We start from the raw sequence: 20,028 nt of genomic DNA, 5'->3' as shown, positions 1-20,028 counted from the left end.
AGCTTTCTGCTGGTTGTCAGCACTCAGTGCTGTGAAATATTTTTATATTTTTTCATGCTTTTCTACAAATAGTCCACTGCTACGATGTATGTACCCCGGAATTAGTATGCTCTTCAGTAAAATCTTGCCCTCTCATAAGACCTAATGATCTTAATCTCTGCCTTTACTGGAAGATGTGCATAAACCTACTCTACTTGCTGAGAGTAAAATCTACCCTCAAAGGATACCGTCTTCTAAAACCCATGTTGAAAATGCAAGTGGGATGCCAACTGAGGGGTATGAAACATGCATGTTCTGTACTAAAAGTAAAAAGCTGAAGCCTTTTCTGGCCTGTAAAGTGTTCAATGACATAACAGCAGAACCCAAAGTTGTGAAATACGTGAATGTATATTTTTTTTTGTTGTTAAAACAAAAATGTTATTGGTAGTAGTGCAGCTACAAAACAGAGTGCTTGCTTTCTTTTGAAAATACTGCTTCTGTCACTGCTCTCCCCAGTCTCTTATCCCATTTGTCTGTTCCCCACAGTTGCTTCCCACCTACCATGCTGGTGATGGATTTTCATCTGAGGCCTGCCTACACATTATGCTCATGATTTTCTACCTATGTTAACTTCATTCCCATATTTTTCTCTCAAAGATTGTGAACTTAATGTGAATGGAAACTTTTGTGCTACGTGGCCTTCAACTATGTAAGTCTTTAACAAAAACATTAGGAGTAATTCTAATGTTCATTGTATGCATTTTAATATTCCATTGTAATTTTTTATTGCTGCTTTTACAGGGCCAAATTCAAATAGCTTCTGAAAGCTTTCAGTTGCTATCAGGTCAAGGTAAGTATCTAAATACTGCCTGAGGTGCATAATGATAATAAGGCACTTTTCTTTCTTTTTTTTTTTTTTTGTTTTAAGTATGGCAGACACTGCCAATAAACATCTTTTCCTATACTTGGCTTTGAATTCTAATTTAGTGATATTTTAGTACCTGTATTTAAAAAAAAAAAAAAAAAAAAAGATAAAACGAGTGATTAAATACCAGGTTTATAAGAAGAAGCTTATCAGAAAGACTGAAGTTGTATCACCTGAAAAGGAATATGGGCCTTGAAAACAGCTAATGAAGGATTCTGATTATTATTTACTTTTAGAGAAAAAAAATATCTACAATAACCAAAGGAAGGAGAAACCATTCCTTTGGTCCCTTGATTCATACGTGCAGTATACTAAAAGTGAATCGTTACTGTGGGAAATACATGAAGTAATCTGCATTCGGATCTAAATGTAAATTAACATTTCCTTTTGGTAGAAGTCCTATGCAGCTACTTTCCATTCAGGTTCCCCATCGATATAGGAAGTTCCCTGCCATTCAGAGCACTAATACCAGTTTTGCATTGAAGTGCTGATTAAATTTCAGAAAGTAGTAATATAGCTGCAAACCTTTAAAGGCTAATTTTTCTATATGAATAATAACATTTACAGTTATACCAACTGTGATGAAAATTATGAATCTTAGGACTCCTTGTGGTTCAGGACTCATATTGAGTGCTAATTGTGATCAGCTAAAGCTGTAACATTGCGTAGTGAGCAACTTTCTGGGTAAGGGGTTTATGCATTCTATTACAGGAACCAAAAGTAGTTATTAGTGGAAATTAGATGGAAGATTATGTGATAAATTGCTTAAACAACAACAACAACAAAAACAAAAACAAATAACAAGAGAAGGTATTTATTTAACTAAACTTAGCAGCCAAGACATTATTAAGGTTACACAAGACAAGCTAACATCTTTCTTCTGTCTTTATCAGGTCATTAAAAACTGGGACTAACAGTAGGAGTCCTAAAAGCACCTAAAAGTTCAATCCTTTCCGATATCAGTTTCTTCTACACAGTGCTTGATGTGATCTGCTCCTAAACTTACAAAAGCTGCAGATGTTGACAATTTGAATGGGTGATGCAGTCTGATGAAATGTTGATGTCTACAGCTAAGGTAGTCATTCTATAGTCTCTTCAAATGTAGTCCAGTAAAAACAGTTTTTGCCACTTACTAGTATGTCGCAACAGGATTTGAACCAACCTGATAGTACCAGCTCTCATGGCTGTCTTGGCTTGCCATGGTTCTATTTAAGCTTAGATGGGTGGCATATCAATTGTCAAGGGGGCAAGTGATCATTCATTACTTTCTCTGCTGTCTCTGGCTCTGGGGATGGCCTGGCACACCTTGGTGGTCCCTGCATAACAAGCAACCAAACCTTTTGTGTTCACTGGGCTGGTGAAAAATCTTTTGCAGCTTTCATGTTTTAGCTGGGCATTGCTAAGATGGAAGCAGACTGTGACAAGAAAAACATATACAAATAAACCTAAGTAAGCCCAGAACACAGAAGGAAGAAGCCCCCCACCAAGGACATCAAAATCTTCCCAAGAGACCTCAGGATGCTTTGTCACCTTCCTCCTCTCTTTTGGAGTAAGTCTGAAACTATCAACCCTAGGACCCAGAAGAGCACTGTAAAGGGAATATTCTAGGTGTATAGCAGTGCACTAAGTGCATGGCAATTTAAACTATATTGTCAGTACAGCTTCTTAATGAATGTGGAATTTCAGTCTGTTAAAATATTATCTGGGCTAAAAAATAGTCTTCACCCTACATGCAAGATGTTTTCCATTTTTTAAATAACAAGATTATACACGTAGCAATAATAACGGTGAAAAACAGGTATTTTCTAGAGGCTTTTTCTGGAGATCCATCTCATCTAGAAGATCAGATAAGTTCACCAAGAACTATTATTAACTAGAACAGGACCCAATTCACTGGTTGAACCCACAGGGGCGTTTAACAGATGTGGCTATAGCAGAATTTTTCAGATGGACCAGAACTTTCCCTTCCTGTGCTGAACAGACTAGACACAAGCTGTCCCCCCTGCTGTTCCAGAGAGGGAGCAATACAAATTTGGAGCTGTCTTCAGAAGACTGTGGGGATAGGCTCATAATCTTCCAGCTCAACATCAAATGATGCCAGATCATGTTTTTAGGAAACAAAAGGAGAAATCTAGGTTTATTTTAAACATTTAAAATATGAGAGAAACCAGACACCCCCCTATTAAATTTCCCCACCAGTTAATAATTACTGCTTAAAAAATACCTTGTTTCTGATTTGCATTTGTTGAGCTTTGACTTCCAGCCAAAGCATACAATTGTATCTTAGCCTACTATGTGGAAAAGCCCTCTGGTGTATGATATCCTCTTTCCATGTCTGTTTGTATAGATCCCTTAAGCTTGACTTTGATGAGCTAAATAGATTGAACCTCTTAAATCTTTCTGTAAGGCAGATTTTCCAGCCTTTAAATCATTCTTGCAGTTTGTTACTCTACTCTCTCAAATTTTGTTACATCATTTTAAATGTGTGGAGAATAGATTTGAGTATCTTATCCCAGTAAACATCTCAAATAATACCAGAACTTTACATTTTTTTCCAAATATCCACCTGTTTATACCTCTAAAGACTATATTAAATCCTACAGCTAGACAATCTTCCCAGTCAGTCTGAAATGCTATTCTAGTAGTCAGACTGCTATTCTTTTTTTCCAGAATTGCTCCTAGGACAGCAATGTAATCATGACCTATAATCTTTGTTTTAGGAGTATGACATTAAGGTCAGAACAATTTTGAATGCATGGTGCTTACTGAGTTCTGCAATATAATGGCATTTCACTCCATTACTGTGCATTACTGATTTCTAAAATCTTTTTATTATTATTATTTTTTTTTTCATTATTTACCATAATGCCTTTAATCCAAAAAGCTTAGCATCAGTTCACACTTTCCAAAAATGAGTGGCACAGAGGCTGAATATGACTGGCACAATAAAGATTGTTGCTCAGGCTGCTGTTTGGATGTGACCATTGTGCAGTACCTGATCATGGTCTGCTGTAAAAATCCTCACAGCCTATTTCAAGCATTACCACCACATCTTGTAGATAGAATGAGAACCCTATTAATCTCCCTACCCTTTACAGAATTTATAAACAAACCTTTCATCACCGTTTTCCTTTTGTAATAGAGTTTTTTTTGTTTGTTTGTTTTGTTTTTTTTTTCCATATTCAAGCTCATTTGGAATTGTTGCAAGTTCAATCTGTGTATGCTTCTGCAATACCACAAAACTTAGTGGGTTGTTTTATATTAGCCAGTATTTCTATGGGTGGAAAAGCAAATAGCCTTGATCCTCTGGTAAATCACTTCCAGTTACGTGAAACTTAAAAAATTGGCCGTGCCTTTTCAGTTGTTTTTGTGTTCTGTTGACATGACAAAAGTATGTCATCTTGTATACATTATGGTCAGAATTTTTGCCATGAAGTAACTCAGAAATAACTCCTTGAAAATGTCAAATTTGAGTTGTACTAGCCCTTATTAATGTAGCTACGTATGAACAAATTGTCTCATGGTTTTTAAAATGCCTGCATAAATTTGTCTTACAACACATAAGGATTTTCATGTTTATGATGCATTTCTCTTGTGTTTATTAAGAAGAGCTTAGTGAAGGGTCTTTCTTATTAAAAAGGTGCCTCAATTAGACCACATGGATTCCAGCAAGCTGGCTTAGGTAAAGGATGATTTAACTTTAGCTTCAGTCAAACTACTGCTAGAGTTGACAGATGAATTAAGGATGTCTGAGTCAACAGCAATTCTTTTAAGGTCAGATGGGTCCAGAGGGCTTCGTCCATGAGGCACAAAACCAAATAGTTCCAGATCAAATAACTTAAAAGCTCCACTGGGTGAGACCCAGACACAATAGCTCAGGTTCAAAGAACTTATGTACGAATAGAGATTATGAAGGAACAGCTCAAATATTTTCTTTGAACTTTTTTTTTTTTCTATAGAAGAAGAGAATTGGAAAGTGAGCATTTAAATGTAAAAAATATTTTCTGTGCAAAGTATGATCAAATCCTCAGAAGTCTAGGTCTCTGAAAATTAGCATTGTTCCTCTAATACTAAAAGGACTTAATCAGTTTAAAAATCACAATATAAACTTTGATATGCCATACCTCCAGTTCTTAGTAATCACACACAGAGGTATTCTAAAATTGATAAAATATCAGCTTGTTTTACTTTTCTGTATATTTATATATGAAGCCCTTGAAAATACTCTCCATTTGACTTCTATTCAAATTACATGTGATACAAATGAGATTTAAATATTGACCTGGAAATGTTACAATTCTTTACAATTTTGTCACTTTACTCATTTAAAATTGAGTTTTCCAAATGACAGACAGACTTGTCAAAACAATAAAAGTTCTTCTCAGAGAACCTTCCCCCCAAAAAAAAACACAAAACAAAACAGAAAAATACAACAGAAATATTTGGATCATTTTTTCCCTTTTAAAACCTTCAGAAAGCTTTTTAGGTCTTAAGGCAAAGATCAGATATTATGCCAAGATTTTCCAAAAATTCATCAAACTTTTGAAAAAAATTGAAGAACTCATCTGAACAAGAGCTGTGCACAGAGCCAAAGATTCTGTTTTCATTAAGGGTGTTCAAAGCTCTTTTCTTAGCAGTGCTGAGAAACCAACAAATGCTGTCCCCTATCTTCTTTTTTACTCCCCTTTTTCAGTGGGAAAGGATTTTAGTATTCGCTTCTCTCTAGTGAGACCATTATTTGGACTACTGCCTAAATAATAATTATTTATTTGTGGGATGGAACATCTCAAGGAGGAGAGCCTGACTGCAATTTATTTTAGAATAATTCATGTTCCTTTGCTTAGGGAATTCACGAGGGTTATGAGAAGATTAGGTTATAGTTGTTCGTATTGAAATGGAATAGCAGAACCCTAGAACTAGCATTTCCCTGTACAACTGTCTGCCCTAATCACTGGGCTTTTCATTGTTCTGGTAAAGTCAGACATGATTATGGGGTTAGGTTTTTGGATTTTCAAACTTTGAACCAATGCAAACCAAGCTCAGCTCAAATTACCTTAAAGAAGTTTTTTTTGTGTGTGTGAAGTTCTGATGAAGTGGCTGGAAAAGAAAATCAGTCAAATTAATTTCTTTTGTTTGTGGTAATTGCTAAAATGTAGGTCTCATACTTATCCTCCTTGCAGTTTAACTTAGACATGATTTTAAGACCTGCAGTGACTGAGTCATGAAATTTAAATTTCTCTATTTGTATTATCTCCAGTCCTTCACCCCTAAAACCTTATTGCTTTCTACAACTACCTTAAAGGAAGATGTGGGGAGCTGGGGGTCGGCCTCTTCTCATGGGTAACTAGCAATAGGACTAGAGCGAATGGCCTCAAGTTGTGCCGGGGAGGTTTAGGTTGGAAATTAGGAGCATTTTCTTCTCAGAAAGAGTAGTCAGGCATTGGAGCGGGTTGCCCAGGGATGTAGTGGAGTCACTGTCTCTGGGGGTGTTCAAGGAAAGGTTGGACATGGTGCTTAGGGACATGGTTTAGTGGGTGACATTGGTAGTAGGGTGATGGTTGGACCAGGTGATCCTGGAGTCTTTTCCAACCTTAATAATTCTGTGATTCTATGTGTTTTCAGATTTGCTAAAAATATTTAAAGTTATCATCTTCCTACTATGTGGATGAGTCTAGCAGGTTAGCAGGTTCTGAAGAAGAACCAGAACCCTGGGTTATTTTGTTATGTTTTGCTTCTACACAAATGTTTTTACTAGTAAACGTAGGTTATTATGGGCTACGTCATTCTCCCTGTTAGTGATCCACTCCTGTGTGTTAGCCAGTCATTGTCAAGCTAAACCTGTGCCAGGGCTAGTGGATATCTCTCTCTTAATTTGGTGTTTGCACCAAGAACTGTAGGCATTTTAAAATGAGTTTATTGCAGTCCTTTTCTCTTTCCTAGATAAAAAACTTTGTCACAGCTCAGCAATCACAGAAACACTACTCTGCCTGCCTGCTTGATTTGTTTCCCATTTATAAATGGATTTATCCCTCCAAAAAGGTTCATTTAGGAGGGAGATCAACTCTAACCAATAGCAGAAACTGAACAGATTGGAGAAACAAAGCTTTGGAGATGGGCTGAAATGAATCAAATTAACTGTGCTGTTTTCATTTTGTTTTCATTATTCCAAAGTAAGACAGCGTTCTGTATATTTTTTTAAAAAGAAAAAAACGCCAACAACCAGTCAACCAAACAACAACAACAAAAAACAACTACCACCACCACCACCAAAAAAAAACAACAGTGGAATCCCAATTATCCAAACATCCATTATCAGAGTCACTGTTTCTGATAAACTTTTAGCATCCTTACTCCCTGACTGTTAGCTTGTTATTACTCATATCCCAAAATATTTTTGTGAACCTAACATATCACATAATTGGCATCTTAAGAATAAGAGGATGCTCAGCAAGAATAGTATGCTTTTGGTCTTATTTTGAGTATTCCCCTTTGAGCAGCAGATATTTTGGAACTTGAGGTTGGGATGGTATCATCCCATGGGCAGGATTTCACCTGATACAGTTTCTAGAAGTGTCTGCATCTAATTTCTGATTCTCATCTACAATCTCTCTCTGATAATTCTTTTCCTTCAGAGAAGGAGATAACATATCAATGTGTCTAGAGATACTGGTACATATCTGACCTTTGTGTCTTCTAGTAAATGTTTAGAATTTAAATTGCTCAGCTGGTAGAATGTTTCAACCTTTCCTTATGAGGGCTGATTTTCTCTGTTTGTGAGGCCTGGATATGACCATATGACATGGTCATATCCTAGGAGAAAAACTAATTTTGTTTTATTTGAACCATTGCTTAAAGCGTCATGCCCTGTGCCTACTAATTTCCAAAGCTCCACTGGTTACATAACAGTAATAAATAGCATCCTTCTCAATATAAGATAGGATAAATCTTCCCAAACAAAATATAACTCTTTTCTATGGCACTTTCTAGAAAAAGGCAAATCAACCTCCTGTATCCAAATTTCATCATTTTATGGATACTTTTATAGCAGAACCACAGGAGGTAAATACATATCATGTAGAGCTTAGAGCACAAATTCAGTTTCCTTACAGCAAGGTGCTTGTAATCTCTAGTAAAAGAATGCTCGTATATTTTTGGTGTTTGTGACCCTTCATCTTACTCCTCAGTTTTGTCTTCAGTCTCATGTTTCTTTCTCCCATAATGCTTCTTGGCACAGCATACACCAAATATCTGAATAAAGTTGACTTCATAGTTTTAGTGCTACCTGTGTGTATGTATATAATATAGACACAAACATATATATATATATATACACACACAAAGTTTTAACAAATCAGAACTTTGTTAGAGGATGAGAAAATGGAATTTGCTATACTGGGTTGTATCATTCATTGTTAAAGTCTGGTGGCTAGTTCTGACAGAGGCAATAGTGATGACTGACAAGATGTGAAAAGCCTGGCAACATGTACCACTACATGAATGTACAGCCATGTATGTATACATTCCAGCAAAATATTTTTATTCCTTGATCTATGTAGTGATATATGAAATGCCAAATCATAATTATCTGTTTTTGTAGGCCAAGGAAAGGTATCAGTCATAATGCTCTTTATTTATGTTTTGGAAGATTAGCGGCTATAGGCTTCTTCAAGCCATCACTGTGGCCAGTATTGTCAGGATGCTTGTATGTATGCTTGATATTAATTTAAAAAGAAAATTATTAATTAAATTGTCGTCACTAGTCAGCACAATGACTGCTTTTTTCTCTCCTCCAGGCAAATTATAGTGAAAAAATTGTTCTGAGGAATATCTTGTAAGCAAATGTTTTATCAAAAATTAAGTAAATCTGAATAGGAGTCTATGAAGGGAATCTTGTAGAATTAAATGCTTAAATGCATTGGGTTTATTCTTTCTTTTCCTGTGGCTGTTCTTCCTCACAAGTAAAACAACAGATATTTAAACATTGGCGAACTTTATCCTTAGTTTTTAATCTGTTGCCTATAAAGAATACCTGTGGAGCACTGTTTCCCAAGAAGCCAAGAAAGACTAGTTAGTTAGAAAATGAAGTTATGATGAACAGTTTACTCCAGCTTTTTAAGGACATCATAATGTAAATCAGCAGAGCATTGTGAATATTCTTGCAGAAAATAACAGCTTGTCCGATAATTTCAGTATGTTTGTCCATTCATCTAACAAAAATAAAAATGAAGTAATTTGGTAGTATACTTGTCAGAAAACAATTCTGATATTGTTTGCAAATTAAAGGTCTCAGTCCAGAAATGTTTGTTTAAGTGGATTTTTTATTTTATTTTTTTCTGTAGCCTTTAGGGCTGCTAGATGATCTTTGACCTAAGACAGAAGGGCACACAAAACCATATTTATCAGTAATGACATTTAAATCACTAATGCTAGCTATATGTTGAAAATTAAGCACGTGACATGTCTAGCCTTGTGTAGTCTTTAGTAATTTGCAAAATCAAGCTTTAATATGAACAAAAGTAACAGGGCCAGTCTCTGAAACCAGATCATTTTTAGACAACATAAATTACAGAGGAATAATTTTTAAACAAGAGGCACCTCATCTCACTCTAATACATGAGATGTTAAAATGACCAACCTTAATCTTGGGTCACATGACAGATTATTCAGTACTTATCACTCTTTTCCAAATATGTTGGATGCTTCAGGTATAGCTCAAGGAGGCTGAATTTGGAAGTAAAAAAAAAGATATATTTTCCCTCTAGAAGGTAAGGAAGAGAAAAAAAGGTCTCCTGAACCTGAAAAGATCTGTTACATTTCTGTTGCAGCCTTTTTTTAGCCAAGCAGAGGAAATTGGGAAGTCTTGGGCTTGCCTACAGTAGGGTTTGAGGCCAAGGTACTGCTATTCCTCTTTGTGTGGTTCAAGGGCATAGTGTTCAGTCAGGGTGGAGCACCAAGTCCTAGCCCTTTTCGGTCTTGCTCAGAGTAAAAAATGTTAACTTTGGTCTCCTGACTCATGAAAGCAAATATACTCAGTTTCTAGCATGTGTGTGTAAACACATAAATATATATAAAATTTTGTTGTAAAATGAAGTGTTTCAAAAATGACAAGATTTTTTTTTCCCTTTTTTGTTTTCTTGGCAAATATCATTTGATTGGAAGTCATGGGTAAGTTTGTCTCCTGAAACTGGTACATTTCAGTGATTAATCTTCGACTATTTTCTTTCTCTAGAAATATGCCCATCTATCTATGAAAAACCTTAAAATTATGACCACTTTTTCAACTGCAGATAGAGATATCCCCCAAATCACAGGTGACTTCAAAGAAGGCCACCAGACTGGTTAGGCACGATTTGCCCTTGGTGAAACTGTACTGGCTGTCTCAGACCACATCCTTGTCTTGCATGTGCCTTAATGTTGCTTCCAAGAGGATTTGTTCCATGGTCTTTCCAGGCACAAAGGTGAGGCTCACCAGGCTGTAGTTCCCTGAGTCCTCCTTTTGACCCTTTTTACAAATGGGAGTGATGTTTCCCTTTTTCCAGTCACCAGGGACTTCGCCTGACTGCCATGACTTTTCAAGTATGATGGAGGGAGGCTTGGCAACTCCATCAGCCAGTTCCCTCAGGACCCTGGGATGCATGGCATCGGGCCCCATAAACTTGTACCTGTTCAGTTTCATCAGGTGGTCTCCAACCTGCTCTTTGCTTATAGTGGGAGGGGTTTTGCTCCCCCAGCCCCAGCCTAGAGATTCAGAGAAACGAGAGACATGGGAAGCTTGACTGGCAGTGAAGACTGCAGCAAAGAGCTTACCTCAGCCTTCTCCATGTCTGTTGTTACTAGTTTTCCCTTCTCATCTGTCAGAGGAGGTACACCTACTCTCAGCCTTTCTTTTCTGACTAATGTACCTATAGGATCCCTTCTTGTTGTTCTTTTCATCCTTTGCCAAGTTCAGTTCCACCTGTGCCTTGGCTTTCCTGATCCCTTCCCTGCACATCTGAATGGCATCCCTGTACTCTTTCCAGGCCACTTGTCAAAGATTTGGGCATATATAACTGAAAGAGCATACTTGTTATACAGCAAGCTATTTATTCATGCTCCTTGTAAGAGAGGCCTTAAGTGGCATTTGAAAACCTAAAAGAGAGGAGGATAGTCAATTCGTAATGTAAGAACTACCATGCACACAATAACGTTATTGAAAAATTAACCTTCTTTGGGAATTTTTATTTTTTCTGTTTTATTTTAACAAGAATAATTTGTTCTAGTTTTCTGAATAGCAAGCTTTCCTGGTGTCACACATGAACTGAAGTTATGAAAATTGCTTTTAAATTTTTAGTTTTGTTTTTACTATTAATCAACATGATACTCTATAATGATGCATTATCCTAAGTGCCACGCTTTGCTACTTTCTTAACTCTTTCTACCTATATATATGGTTGAATATGTAACTCATATAGTTTTTAGCAAAGTGATAATTAATACCTGTCAAGTTTAGGTGGCTAGTTTCCTTTCATAAATCAGTGCCCTGTTCTTTGAAAGGTTTAATAGCAGATGGTTACTTGAACACTGAACTGTTTAGTAGTGTGTTGGCACTTCAGTCAGATAATGCAGGATAAGGCAATACTGTCACCATGCAGCAATAAGATATTTGTTTTGTAGATAGTGGTAGAATTTGGAAGAATAGTTCCTTAGGGAATATACACCAGATTTTTTTTTTCACTGATGAAACTGTGGTCTCTTACCATACCTGTGACTATGGCCAATGTGTTTTATTGTTCAGAATTGGTACAAACCTGCAGTGCCATGTTAGTCATGATAAACATGCATATATAACAACAATTTTAATTTACTTGATTGATTTGAGACTTTCTGATCCTATCCTGAGATGTGAAGTGTACTGTTTCATTTGATTTCAATCAAATCAACATTTCATGTTGATTTTAAAAGGAGTAAGCCCTTCATTGTGTTGTTTACTGTTTGAGTTATAATTCCAACAGGTTTTATGTAATTTAGACACTGGATTTCTACCTGAGAATTTAAATCTCTGTAGTCAATATAACTGGGAGTTAAGGCTAAACTGACAGCTCCATGGTGAGTTACCCAACATCGTTCTGATATTGGAACCACACTTAGTGTTTGTGCTAGCCCTATATGGCATAAGAGACTTAGAGACTATCACACTGACTTTTTTCTCCTGAGTTTTCTTGGGTTTTTGGGTAGGGCGTGTATGATTAGGCACTCTGAAAAAAACGGTGTCAGAGAAGATGGACATGCATCTGATGTGGGGCAGTAATTCTTACGTTACAACAGTTAGTTTCTATGGGAATTAATAGTTATAACGTAATCCAATACAATTACTGGTAGGAGACAATCCAAGAATTGGAATTTGAAAGTTTTGTTTAAAATGAAAAGCAAGCGTTAAAAGCTATATTGATTATTTTAATCCAGTCTCCCATAGCAATATTGTTAAGCAGTATGATTCCTTTTTGTCTATAGTTTTCCTGGCAGAAGAGGAACAAAGCCATTGATCTGCTATTAACTAAATATACTGGAGAATACTTTGTACTAACTGTTTGAATAGGAAATAGAAGATTGCTTTAAAATAACATTTTCTACCATGCTTCATGATATCACCATAGTAACTAAGAGTTCAGTCTGTGCTTTTGTGCTTATATTTTCACACAGAAAAGAGACATTAGCTACTGGTCTTTAAATAACAAATCTGATCATTAATTTTTCACTTTGTAAAGTCCCATTAACCAAAGCGTATTTGCAAAATGATATGCATCAAACAAAGAAAGTAGCAATTTTAAATTAAAGAAAATCATGATTCAATACACCATAAAAATGATTTATTTACATCCATGTTTTCAAAAATATTGCAGTTTTTAAAAGCCCAAGTGAAAAAAAAGTGGCTAGATAGCTTAGAGGCTTTGACGAGGATGTTGAAGCACACGTGTATTTATGTCCTTTCAAATATAGCTCTGGTTGGTGGTAAAAAGGAAGCTGTTTCAAGATCACGAGTTGGTTGTGCTCATCATCTGCAGGGAGCTGTAGATATTTAGGTACCATGACATTTATTTCTAGGTGGCAATGAATTGGTTGCTTTAGTAAGGGTGACAGGAAGTTGCTAGCCATAAAGATATTAAAAATGCAACTGAAAGACCCTGAACAAGTTTCTTGTTCATGGATCAACCTGAAGACGTATGTATGCTGTGGTTCAGTGTTGGCAGAAGGATTCAGCTTCCTGTTCTCTAATCTCAATATGTTTCATGTTCTAATCCCCATTAAATGTGTGAAATGCAAGCTACTTGCAATTATCATTCCCAAAGTCACACGGACTTAAGTAATTAATGTTGGTGATAAAACTGATGGTAAACTTAAATTGTAACAATTTCTGTAAATTAAATTAGGATAGTATTTTTCCCCATCCTATGAAGGTCCTGAATACTACAGTATGAGAGAACTAAGGCCTTTAGCTATATTTCACTGCTTGTGAAAGCAATACAATGCAAAAGTCTCATGCAGGCTTGCTTCTGTCTTAGGTATGGGACTCAACTCCACTGGATATGTGACAAAGCAGTGTTTTATTAGGATCAAAGGGAGGGTGAATTCGTTGGATTCATAGGTTGCTTCTCAGTGAAGAAGAAAGTAAACATTTTCAAGGGGATATTTTGACTGAGTTATAGGTAAGTAAAAATTAAGTAACTGTCCCAAATTCACAGAGAACTCCGTCTTTCCCCAGCAAGGAGGCGTTTCATCACAATAATCCAGCCTCTTGATGCATAAAGTTAGAGGGATTAGATACACTATACCAAGTACAAAACTATAATAGCCTGTGTGATGATCACTGGACCATTATGGCTGGTACACAGCAGCAGCAACTTAAATATTGTCAGAGAAAGGATCTTTTGTACAACTTGTCACAGCTAAAATATTTAAGTTCTTGATTTTTACATAAAAACTAATTTTAAAAATTTACTCATCATTCCTGTGCATTTCTTTTTTAAGCATATGTTTCATTAAATTCATGAGTGATGATTACCACTCAGTCAAAATGAAGCTTTTGATAATGAAATGCATGGAATTGTATTTTTAACAACCATATTGCTTGAATTGGTATCTGACATGAGGCACATTTAAAAATACCTATATAGAATGCAATATATTGAACACAAATATTGTCATTAGTGTTAGAGACTGTAATAACCCTAATAACTGGTATTTTAGATTAGCATAAAAAAATATAATAGCAATGGGTTATAACAGTTAACAATTTTGATAAACTATCTGCTTTAGATAGAAATCTGGTAATACTACCATTCGAAGTACAGTTGAGTTTTAAGTGTAGCCTCATATGCATCCCTTTAGGAGTCTTTAGTAGTACAACAATACACTATGGAATAATAATGAAAAAATTATGTCATTTCCAAAAAAAGATGTTGATAATATTCATTCATTATTGGTCAAACTTTTCTGGGTATTAGAGAAGTGAATTAACTATAAGTGCTTGTTTCAAACCAGATTTCACACTGGAAATAAGAAAAGACATTTGCCTTCCAGGTACTTACCGATTCCATTAGACATGATGGATTTTTTGTATTATAGAGATTCTTAGAGAATGAAAAATACTGATTGCCTCCCTTCTCTAATACAGCAATAGTTCATGTCTTGGAACTAGTTTTATTGTCAAAGTGAGTAATATTTTAATATGTTTAGAGATGGCCTCATTCTTCTTGATGGAAAAATGAAATGACTTTTGACATTAGGGTGTTTTGTTATCTGTTACTTCAGTAGCATTAATATAAAAAAAAATTTGATGGTGTGTTTCAGGTGTGATTTCTGGAAATAAAATGAGAAAGAAAAAATGTCCTTATCATATTATAGTTTGATCCCTTCTTTGTAAATAGCAATTGTGTGTTAATGCAAAAGCATTTGGGCTTCCTGCAGAGTGAATGCTAAGCTAAATTAAAGGTCTATATCAGAATGTTCTTTAGAATAGTTTTTGAATGCATCCTTTGGCACCAAAATGTTTGCTACCTTAACACACTGCAATATTTTTAATTTCTAAGCGCCCCTGGAAAACACAATATGCAATAATATTTAAAGGAAATTCCTGAGTGGGAGTAAGTCTCTGTCCACTTTAAAGGTAAGTCACATACGGTTTGATTTATCTTACCTGTAAGTGGCTGGTAAATTTGTTGAAAATTGTAATTAAAATAAATCAACTTAATGCTTAATGATGTATTTAATCCATGCACATAAATGCAACATTTTTCCTCTTCTTGTCTTAATATTCATTATTGTTACCAGTGCTAGCCAATCTAGTGCTCTCAGTAAAATTCTTACACTCTTTGCATTCTCTGTTTTTTCATCATGACATTTAAGATTTAAAAAATTGTTCAGAAGACATTCTCAGTCTCAAAGCATTTCAGTGATTACAGGGTTAAATGCCAGTGAATACTTTACATTTCCTGTGCTCATTTACAACACTGCATAACTGTTTACAGCAGTTTTGTTTTCTACTTTTCCTTTACCTTATGAGCTGATGAGACTATTCATTGTTTTATGGCTATTTGTAGTGCTTATATGTATGCAGTTTATAACTTTCACTGAAAAATCTGAAATAAAAGCACACATGAAGTTATTGTTAGTCCCATTTTACAGATCTGGTATTCTAGGCTCCAAAGAACTTGGACGTTGGACTCCATCTGCTTCTATTTTTGAACTGAATAAGAAAAAAATAATCAGAGTTCTGTTAAAGTAAAAACACTTGGGGCCAAGTCTCTACCTTTTCTTTGCAAAGGCAAACATTCAGGTGGAACTAAAAAGGGGATAATCAAGAAGGTCTGTTTGATAAACATAGAGATTTTAGCAGAGATACTATGGCGTTAGTTGTTGAGGGGGATTGTTTCTTTTTGTATGTCTGTGTATTGCCAGGCTTTCAGACTCAGTACTACTCTTAATAGCACTGCTCTTAATAATAAGAGAGGCTATATGAACAAAGAAAAAGATATATGCTGTAAAACATATACTAGAGATTTACTCTAAAGAGCTGGATAGCATTACTTCTTCCCAATAACTTAGTTGTTCATCTCTCTGTGTTTGCTGGCTGAGGAAGCAATAGGTTGTGAGTAGTATAAACTTAGCTCCTGCCTAGGACTTGAAATTGCAATCTCCCTCAGAAGTGCAAAAAATTATCAGAAAAAGGCTGAAGAATCCATTGCCTTTCTGGCTTTCCTTTACCATAGCAGTTCATGTTGATATTTACATCACTTAAAGCATTGGCAGCTGAACTGATACAAAAGCTGGGCACTGACTTCAAAGTTAGAGACCCTTAGTAAATTATCTTGCTGTCAAACCCAGAATGCAGCTGTGTAGAATAATACTGAATGACAGAGTCCCAAAGGGTCTTCAGCGCAACAGTATACAGTGTCATCGTGTCCCTCAGTTAGGGGTTTGGTTTGTAAGCAGACTCTGTCATGCTGACTCTGTGCAGTGCAAGAAAGATGAGTGACATCCATGCAAGGATCCATGCAATCCATCCAATCACATCCATGCAAGACAGACATCTGTCTGAAAAGCTGTGTAACCAGACCGTAGGAAGTGGTGAGGACAGGGATGTGTCTGCTTCTCTTTGGGATTTATGCATCTGATAAAGTGCTTCCTGGAGATTCCTTCCTTTAATTGGGATTTTTAGCACTGAGCCTATTATTTTCTTTTAAAAGCAAGCATTTACCTTCCGAAGTATGTCAAGAAGAGAAGGCAGGCAGGCAGGGTTCTGTCTTCCTTCTATCTTTTCTTTTTTTGCTTTAAAAACTTTAGATATCATGTTATGTGAAACAACAACAACAAAATCCTGAAAGATCTTGTGGAATACTTAGTTTGTAAATTACTGTAATAGAAGTCACGCCACTCTTAAGGGAGATTTTATTTGTTTGTTATTGTGTAGGTTTTTATTTGTTTGTTTGCTTTATGTCAACTTCTGTATCAGTTGATCAACATTTAGACAGATCTTCAAACACTTTGGTTGAAAGACACTTCATATGCATCATTTTAAAAAAAAAACAAACGTATTGTAACTCAGGGGGTTGTCCAGTTCAATGCAGGAAGGTAATAAATAACCTGTATTTGTGTAAGCAGCAGATCCAGCAGACACATCAATGAAAGCCATTTTGAAATATGTATTCAGTGCTATAGCAAAGAAAAACAGTTGAGCTGGCAAAAAGAAAAAGATGAAAAAACATCCAAGGAAATCTGTGTTGTAATAAAAAGAAGGAACAAGAGGTAGAGAAAAAGTATTTTCCCAGAAAATCGATATGGAGAAACTGCTTGTCTGCAGCTGAGACATAGTCATCAAATCTATATACTGACTAGCAAAAACATTGTATTGTTACTCTGGTATAAATCTGAGGTTATCATACTGAATTAGTATTTTAAAGAGAGACCAATTTGGAAAGACAGCACTCTTGAAGGAATTCCTACAATGAGAAAAAGTATTGTTATTTAAGGCAAAAAAGAAGCCAAGCAATTGTACTGAAAACAGTCTGCGTGTTTGAAACTGCATGAAACACTGTGCCATTACACACTGGCTTCACTGAAATGGTGGTGAGGAGTGGGGGTGAGAAAGTTGCATGTATCTGTATAGACAGGCATGATGGATAACGTTTGCCCTTCTTCCTGGGGAAACCTTGCATGGCACACAACAGCTGTCATGTCAGCCTGAACCTGTGGACTGAAGCCTGACCATTCCCTTGGTGCCTTTAGGTTGATGGCATCAGAGGATTTACTTTACATGACATCAGTGTGCCATCCACAACAGCTTGGGCAAAAGAAAGCCTTTTCAGTTATACGAGATAGTAATCATCCCATGATAGAATCACTTCTCTAGTAATGAGTACAAAAAGTGCTATTATATTGCACTTAGAATTTAGGAAAAGAGCAATTGAAGTTGTTATGTTTCTGTGATGTCCCAAACCATAATCAATGTACCATTTTCTGTGTTATATTTAAATTTTACCTCTGTAGTGGAAAGAGTAAAGGCTTGAAAGTATTAATCATAGTTTACACACAAGGCAGGGCATATACAGAGCCTCTCTGGAATCTGAATTTTCAGCAACACTTACACAGGTCTGAACCAAAGCTCTTATTTAGATTAGAAGAATGTTTACCATGGTTTGGGGAAAGCAAAGACTAGAATGCTAAAGACAACTTGCTGGAATGAAGGAAGGTATTTCTACATGGCAATTGCTGGAAAGGAAAACAAGTCTGATCATAAAGTAGATGGAGCAGCCTCTCAGGAAATGATTGCAAATGGAAGAGAAGAAAATAAAAGAAGTTGAGTCTAAATTGTTGACAATAAAGTAATTGGTTAGCAGAAAATTGGATTTTAAGAGTGTATTTGGCCATCTGTATCTAATTAAAATAATTTGTTTCTTTATATTTTTGAGAATGTTTTAACAGGTTTACTTCTATAATAGCACTTGATAAAACGGAACATTTATTAGAGCTTTAGAACTATCACAGTATCACAGATTTCTAGGTTGGAAGAGACCTCAAGATCATCGAGTCCAACCTCCGACCTAACACTAAGTACTCCACTAAACCATATCGCTAAGCTCTACATCTAAACGTCTTTTAAAGACCTCCAGGGATGGTGACTCCACCACCTCCCTGGGCAGCCCGTTCCAATGCTTAATAACCCTTTCGGTAAAGAAGTACTTCCTAACATCCAACCTAAAACTCCCCTGTCGCAACTTTCGCCCATTCCCCCTCGTCCTTTCACCAGGCACGTAGGAGAACAGACCAACCCCCACCTCTCTACAGCCTCCTTTAAGGTAACTGTAGAGAGCGATAAGGTCGCCCCTGAGCCTCCTCTTCTCCAGGCTGAACAAGCCCAGCTCCCTCAGCCGCTCCTCGTAAGACTTGTTCTCCAGACCCCTCACCAGCTTGGTCGCCCTTCTCTGGACTCGCTCGAGCACGTCCATGTCCTTCCTGTAGCGAGGGGCCCAAAACTGAACACAGTACTCAAGGTGCGGCCTCACCAGAGCCGAGTACAGGGGCACAATCACTTCCCTAGACCTGCTGGCCACACTGCTTCTTATGCAGGCCAGGATGCTGTTGGCTTTCTTGGCCACCTGAGCACACTGCTGGCTCATATTCAGCCGACTATCAACCAATACTCCCAGGTCCCTCTCGGCCAGGCAGCTTTCCAGCCACTCATCTCCCAGCCTGTAGCTCTGCTTGGGGTTGTTGCGCCCCAGGTGCAGGACCCGGCACTTGGCCTTGTTGAACTTCATACAGTTGACCTCAGCCCATCGCTCCAGCCTATCCAGATCCTCCTGCAGAGCCTTCCTGCCCTCGAGCAGATCGACACACGCACTTAGCTTGGTGTCATCTGCAAACTTACTGAGGGTGCACTGGACGCCCTCATCCAGATCATCGATAAAGATATTAAAGAGGACCGGCCCCAGTACCGAGCCCTGGGGGACACCACTAGTGACCGGCCTCCAACCAGATTTGACTCCATTCACCACAACTCTCTGGGCCCGGCCATCCAGCCAGTTTCTAACCCAGCGAAGCGTACGCCAGTCCAAGCCCCGAGCAGCCAGTTTCTTGAGGAGAATGTTGTGGGGAACGGTGTCAAAAGCCTTACTGAAGTCAAGGTAGACCACATCCACAGCCTTTCCCTCATCCACCAAGCACGTCACTTGGTCATAGAAGTAGTAAAGTTGATGTTAATTTGGTAGTTACAGTCATATTTTTTTTTCTAGTACCTGTGAGCTGCAGTCAAAGAGAAGGGTCCCACTCTATCAAGATTTTTACAAACAAATAATATAAAAGCAGAAGCTGTCTTAGAGAATTCATTGTCTCAGTTTATGATGGTACCGTGAGTAGTGGGATGAACAGAGAGACAGAGGAAAAGCGCAGATAGGGACAGTGAGGTAACAGCAAAACAGTCACATTTTAATTTACTGTTTCTGTTTAATATTCTTGGTTTTACCCATTCTCACCTAGCAATTTACAATCCTCTCTATTCTAGTTCCATCAGAATTGTTAGATCCTTGCAAAATATCTCAGGGTAAAATTCTTACTGCTGGAATCAAAGACATCATTGCTGTTGACTTTAG

At 36.9% G+C, this 20,028-nt stretch overlaps 1 long non-coding RNA gene across 1 annotated transcript in view; it reads left to right on the top strand.

Annotated features, from left to right (window-relative positions):
• The first annotated feature begins 529 nt into the window (after positions 1–529).
• LOC310898479 overlaps positions 530–20,028 on the top strand; it is a 42,937-nt gene continuing 23,438 nt past the window's right edge. Inside the window, exons 1-5 of the long non-coding RNA XR_014583325.1 lie at positions 530–688; positions 781–829; positions 1,798–1,979; positions 13,444–13,587; positions 14,971–15,047. This is a non-coding gene — a long non-coding RNA (uncharacterized lncRNA). The remainder of the gene's footprint in view (positions 689–780; positions 830–1,797; positions 1,980–13,443; positions 13,588–14,970; positions 15,048–20,028) is intronic.

This window comes from Anser anser (assembly GCF_964211835.1).
Source record: "Anser anser genome assembly, chromosome: 4".
Classification (NCBI taxonomy): Eukaryota; Metazoa; Chordata; class Aves; order Anseriformes; family Anatidae; genus Anser; species Anser anser.
The sequence above is the reverse complement of the archived record's forward strand: the minus strand, read 5'-3'. Positions and strand labels throughout refer to the sequence as shown.